The sequence below is a fragment of the Bos indicus genome, chromosome 5 (assembly GCF_029378745.1).
Source record: "Bos indicus isolate NIAB-ARS_2022 breed Sahiwal x Tharparkar chromosome 5, NIAB-ARS_B.indTharparkar_mat_pri_1.0, whole genome shotgun sequence".
In the NCBI taxonomy this organism is placed as follows: Eukaryota; Metazoa; Chordata; class Mammalia; order Artiodactyla; family Bovidae; genus Bos; species Bos indicus.
The window spans coordinates 56,668,891-56,676,152 of record NC_091764.1 but is presented as its reverse complement, the minus strand read 5'-3'; positions in this window follow the sequence as shown (position 1 = coordinate 56,676,152).

Below are 7,262 nucleotides of genomic sequence, written 5' to 3'. Positions count from 1 at the left end.
CCAAACTCATTCTATGAGGCCACCAGCACCCTAATACCAAAACCTGACAAAGATGCCAAAAAAAAAAAAAAAAAAAAAAAAAACTACAGGCCAATACCACTGATGAACATAGATGCAAAAATCCTTAACAAAATTCTAGCAATCAGAATCCAACAACACATTAAAAAGATCATACACCATGACCAAGTGGGCTTTATCCCAGGGATGCAAGGATTCTTCAATATCCACAAATCAATCAATGTAATACACCACATTAACAAATTCAAAAACAAAAACCATATGATTATCTCAATAGATGCAGAGAAAGCCTTTGATAAAATTCAACACCCATTTATGATTAAAAACTCTCCAGAAAGCAGGAATAGAAGGAACATACCTCAACATAATAAAAGCTATATATGACAAACCCACAGCAAACATTATCCTCAATGGTGAAAAATCAAAAGCATTTCCTCTAAAGTCAGGAACAAGACAAGGGTGCCCACTTTCACCATTACTATTCAACATAGTTTTGGAAGTTTTGGCCACAGCATTCAGAGCAGAAAAAGAAATAAAAGGAATCCAAATTGGAAAAGAAGAAGTAAAACTCTCACTATTTGCAGATGACATGATCCTCTACATAGAAAACCCTAAAGACTCCACCAGAAAATTACTAGAACTAATCAATGAATATAGTAAAGTTGCAGGATACAAAATCAACACACAAAATCCCTTGCATTCCTATACACTAATAATGAGAAAACAGAAAGAGAAATTAAGGAAACAATTCCATTCACCATTGCAACGGAAAGAATAAAATACTTAGGAATATATCTACCTAAAGAAACTAAAGACCTATATATAGAAAACTATAAAACACTGGTGAAAGAAATCAAAGAGGATGCTAATAATAGACGGAGAAATATACCATGTTCATGGATTGGAAGAATCAATATAGTGAAAATGAGTATACTACCCAAAGCAATTTATAGATTCAATGCAATCCCTATCAAGCTACCAACAGTATTCTTCACAGAGCTAGAACAAATAATTTCACAATTTGTATGGAAATACAAAAAACCTCGAATAGCCAAAGCAATCTGGAGAAAGAAGAATGGAAATGGAGGAATCAACCTACCTGACTTCAGGCTCTACTACAAAGCCACAGTCATCAAGACAGTATAGTACTGGCACAAAGACAGAAATATAGATCAATGGAACAAAATAGAAAGCCCAGAGATAAACCCATGCACCTATGGACACCTTATCTTTGACAAAGGAGGCAAGAATATACAATGGATTAAAGACAATCTCTTTAACAAGTGGTGCTGGGAAATCTGGTCAACCACTTGTAAAAGAATGCAACTAGAACACTTTCTAACACCATACACAAAAATAAACTCAAAATGGATTAAAGATCTCAACGTAAGACCAGAAACTATAAAACTCCTAGAGGAGAACATAGGCAAAACACTCTCTGACATACATCACAGCAGGATCCTCTATGACCCACCTCCCAGAATATTGGAAATAAAAGCAAAAATAAACAAATGGGACCTAATTAACCTTAAAAGCTTTTGCACATCAAAGGAAACTATTAGCAAGGTGAAAAGGCAGCCTTCAGAATGGGAGAAAATAATAGCAAATGAAGCAACTGACAAACAACTAATCTCAAAAATATACAAGCAACTCCTACAGCTCAACTCCAGAAAAATAAATGACCCAATCAAAAAATGGGCCAAAGAACTAAATAGACATTTCTCCAAAGAAGACATACAGATGGCTAACAAACACATGGAAAGATGCTCAACATCACTCATTATCAGAGAAATGCAAATCAAAACCACTATGAGGTTTTCACACCAGTCAGAATGGCTGCGATCCAAAAGTCTACAAATAATAAATGCTGGAGAGGGTGTGGAGAAAAGGGAATCCTCTTACACTGTTGGTGGGAATGCAAACTAGTACAGCCACTATGGAGAACAGTGTGGAGATTCCTTAAAAAACTGGAAATAGAACTGCCTTATGATCCAGCAATCCCACTGCTGGGCATACACACTGAGGAAACCAGAAGGGAAAGAGACACATGTACCCCAATGTTCATCGCAGCACTGTTTATAATAGCCAGGACATGGAAGCCACCTAGATGTCCATCAGCAGATGAATGGATAAGAAAGCAGTGGTACATATACACAATGGAGTATTACTCAGCCATTAAAAAGAATACATTTGAATCAGTTTTAATGAGGTGGATGAAACTGGAGCCTATTATACAGAGTGAAGTAAGCCAGAAGGAAAAACACCAATACAGTATACTAACACATATATATGGAATTTAGAAAGATGGTAACAGCAACCCTGTGTACGAGACAGCAAAAGAGACAGTTATGTATAGAACAGTCTTATGGACTCTGTGGGAGAGGGAGAGGGTGGGAAGATTTGCGAGAATGGCATTGAAACATGTAAAATATCATGTATGAAACGAGATGCCAGTCCAGGTTCGATGCACGATACTGGATGCTTGGGGCTAGTGTACTGGGATGACCCAGAGGGAGGGTATGGGGAGGGAGGAGGGAGGAGGGTTCAGGATGGGGAACACATGTATACCTGTGGTGGATTCATTTTGATATTTGGCAAAACTAATACAATTATGTAAAGTTTAAAAATAAAATCGAAAAAAAAAAAAAAAGAGTTGTACTAATTTACTCTGCCTATATGGAAAAGCAATAATGAAGAGTATTCAAATTCAGTTCAGTCGCTCAGTCATGTCTGACTCTTTGCGACCCCATGAATGACAGCACGCCAGGTCTCCCTGTCCATCACCATCTCCCGGAGTTCACTCAGAGTCACGTCCATCGAGTCAGTGATGCCATCCAGCCATCTCATCCTCTGTCGTCCCCTTCTCCTCCTGCCCCCAATCCCTCCCAGCATCAGAGTCTTTTCCAATGAGTCAACTCTTCGCATGAGGTAGCCAAAGTACTGGAGAGTCAGCTTTAGCATCATTCCCTCCAAAGAAATCCCAGGGCTGATCTCCATCAGAATGGACTGGCTGGATCTCCTTGCAGTCCAAGGGACTCTCAAGAGTCTTCTCCAACACCACAGTTCAAAAGCATCAATTCTTCGGCACTCAGCTTTCTTCACAGTCCAACTCTCACATCCATACATGACTACTGGAAAAACCATAGCCTTGACTAGACGGACCTTTGTTGACAAAGTAATGTCTCTGCTTTTGAATATGCTATGTAGGTTGGTCATAACTTTCCTTCCAAGGAGCAAGTGTCTTTTAATTTCATGCCTGCAGTCACCATCTGCAGTGATTTTGGAGCCCAGAAAAATAAAGTCTGACACTGTTTCCCCATCTATTTCCCATTGATGGGACCGGATGCCCATGATCTTCGTTTTCTGAATGTTGAGCTTTAAGCCAACTTTTTTGCTCTCCTCTTTCACTTTCATCAAGAGGCTTTTGTGTTCCTCTTCACTTTCTGCCATAAGGGTGGTGTCATCTGCATATCTGAGGTTATTGATATTTCTCCCAGCAATCTTGATTCCAGCTTGTGCTTCTTCAGCCCAGCATTTCTCATGATGTACTCTGCATATAAGTTACATAAGCAGGGTGACAATATACAGCCTTGACGTACTCTTTTTACTATTTGGAACCAGTATGTTGTTCCATGTCCAGTTCTAACTGTTGCATCCTGACCTGCATACAGGTTTCTCAAGAGGCAAGTCAGGTGGTCTAGTATTCTATTCTCTTTCAGAATTTTCCACAGTTTGTTGTGATCCACACAGTCAAAGGCTTTGGCATAATCAATAAAGCAGAAATAGATGTTTTTCTGGAACTCTCTTGCTTTTTTGATGACCCAGTGGATGTTGGCAATTTGATCTCTGGTTCCTCTGCCTTTTCGAAATCCTGCTTGAACATCTGGAAGTTCATGTTTCACGTACTGCTGAAGCCTGGCTTGGAGAATTTTGAGCATTACTTTACTAGCATGTGAGATGAGTGCAATGAGTGGTAGTTTGACCATTCTTTGGCATTGCCTATCTTTGGTATTGGAATGAAAACAGACCTTTTCCAGTCCTGTGGCCACTGCTGAGTTTTCCAAATTTGCTGGCATATTGAGTGCAGCACTTTCACAGCATCATCTTTCAGGATTTGAAATAGCTCCACTGGAATTTCATCATGTCCACTAGCTTTGTTCGTAATGATGCTTCCTAAGGCCCACTTGATTTCACATTCCAGGATGTTTGGCTCTAGGTGAGTGATCATACCATCGTGATTATTTTGGTTGTGAAGATCTTTTTTGTATAGTTCTTCTGTGTATTCTTGCCATCTCTTCTTAATATCTTCTGCTTCTGTTAGGTCCATACCATTTCTGTCCTTTATCGAGGCCATCTTTGCATGAAATGTTCCCTTGGTATCTCTAATTTTCTTGAAGAGATCTCTAGTCTTTCCCATTCTGTTGTTTTCCTCCAGCCGTGAAGAGATACCTCACGTCCAAGGTAAGAGAAACCCGAGTAAGACAGTAGGTGTTGCAAGAGGGCATCATAGGGCAGACACATTGAAACCATACTCACAGAAAACTAGTCAATCTAATTACACTAGGACCACAGCCTTGTTTAACTCAATGAAAATAAGCCACGCTTTGTGGGGCCACCCAAGATGGGCGGGTCATGGTGGAGAGGTCTGACAGAATGTGGTCCACTGGAGAAGGGAATGGCAAACCACTTCAGTATTCTTTCCTTGAGAACCCCATGAACAGTATGAAAAGGCAAAATGATAGGATACTGAAAGAGGAACTCCGTAGGTCGGTAGGTGCCCAATATGCTACTGGAGATCAGTGGAGAAATAACTCCAGAAAGAATGATGGGATGGAGCCAAAGCAAAAACAATACCCAGCTGTGGATGTGACTGGTGATAGAAGCAAGGTCCGATGCTGTAAAGAGCAATATTGCATAGGAACCTGAAGTGTCAGGTCCATGAATCAAGGCAAATTGGAAGTGGTCAAACAGGAGATGCCAAGAGTGAATGTCGATATTCTAGGAATCAGCGAACTAAAATGGACTGGAATGGGTGAATTTAACTCGGATGACCATTATATCTACTACTGCAGGCAGGAATCCCTTAGAAGAAATGGAGTAGCCATCATGGTCAACAAAAGAGTCTGAAATGCAGTACTTGGATGCAATCTCAAAAACGACAGAATGATCTCTGTTAGTTTCCAAGGCAAACCATTCAATATCACAGTAATCCAAGTCTATGCCCCAACCAGTAACGCTGAAGAGTGTTCAAACTACCGTACAACTGTGCTCATTTCACATGCTAGCAAGGTAACACTCAAAATCCTTAAAGCTAGGCTTCAACAGTACGTGAATTGAAAACTTTCAGGTGTACAAGGGATTTAGAACAGGCAGCCAACATCCGTTGGATCATAGAAAAAGCAAGAGAATTTCAGAAAAAACATCTATTTCTGCGTTATTGACTATGTTAAAGCTTTTGACTGTGTGGATCATAACAAACTCTGGAAAATCTTAAAGAAATGGGAATATCAGACCACCTTAGCTCTCTCCTGAGAAACCCCTGTATGCAGGTCAAGAAGCTACAGTTAGAATGAGACATGGAACAATGGCTTGGTTCCAAATTGGGAAAGGAGTGCTTCAGGGCTGTATATTGTCACCTTGTTTATTTAACTTCTATGCAGAGTACATTGTGTGAAATGCCAGGCTGGAGTCCAGGTTGCTGGGAGAAATATCAACAACTTCACGTATCCATGGGATCACAAAGAGTCAGACATGACTTACTGACTGAACCACAACAACGCTGTGCCTATTGAGTTTGAGTGTACTAGTTTATCTCTGATTCATTAGCATGGAGTATTTGCATTAATTTTTTTTTACTACTATCCCAGGTGAAACAATGATAACCTCAGTGCTTAAATTCACATATTTTGAACACTCTCCAAAAGTTTGTCATTTTATTTTTTGTTCGTGATTTTTTCTGTTCTCTTAAGAGATGGATTGTTGATATTGTTCTAATTAAAGTTACAATGTTTTAATATATTTTATGGCTTAAAGAAATGAACCTGTATGGGCCCCTGACTCCTCCTAGCCCTTCCCCTGACCAATCAAAGCCCAGACCCAAAGCTATTGCTCTGAAACTCCTACAGCAAATATCTTCCATACTCTGGCACCATCTGCCAAGTAAAACCTCAATTCTGGTTTAACCCACTGGTCCTCTTCTCTGCTATCATCCTCATTGCTGAGCTCTGCCAGAATAAAATTATGTGTGGGGGTCAGTGACATTAAATCTCCTCGGTCGGGGCCTCAGCTGTCCAATAATACTCCATGTCCCTACTCAGCTTCCTACCATATTCCCAAACACATATTTCACACATTCACATGAAAGAGTAAAACTTCAGTATAAGAGTTCCAGAAAAACCTCTATTTCTGCTTTATTGACTATGCCAAAGCCTTTGACTGTGTGGATCACAATAAACTGTGGACAATTCTGAAAGAGATGGGAATACCAGACCACCTGACCTGCCTCCTGAGAAATCTGTATGCAGGTCAGGAAGCAACAGTTAGAACTGGACATGGAACAACAGACTGGTTCCAAATAGGAAAAGGAGTATGTCAAGGCTGTATATTGTCACCCTGCTTATGTAACTTATATGCAGAGTACATCATGAGAAATGCTGGGCTGGAAGAAGCACAAGCTGGAATCAAGATTGCCGGAAGAAATGTCAATAACCTCAGATATGCAGATGACACCACCACTATGGAAGAAAGTGAAGAACTAAAGAGCCTCTTGATGAAAGTGAAAGAGGAGAGCAAAAAAGTTGGCTTAAAGCTCAACATTCAGAAAACGAAGACCATGGCATCCGGTCCCATCACTTCATGGCAATTAGATAGGGAAACAGTGGAAACAGTGGCTGACTTTATTTTTCTGGGCTCCAAAATCACTGCAGATGGTGATTGCAGCCATGAAATTAAAAAACGCTTACTCCCTGGAAGGAAAGTTATGACCAACCTAGACAGCATATTAAAAAGCAGAGACATTACTTTGCCAACAAAGGTCCATCTAGTCAAGGCTATGGTTTTTCCAGTGGTCATGTATGGATGTGAGAGTTGGACTATAAAGAAAGCTGAGTGCCAAAGAATTGATGCTTTTGAACTTGGTGTTGGAGAAGACTCTTGAGAGCCGCTTGGACTGCAAGGAGATCAAACCAGTCCATCCTAAAGGAGATCAGTTCTGTGTGTTCATTGGGAGGACTGATGTTGAAGCT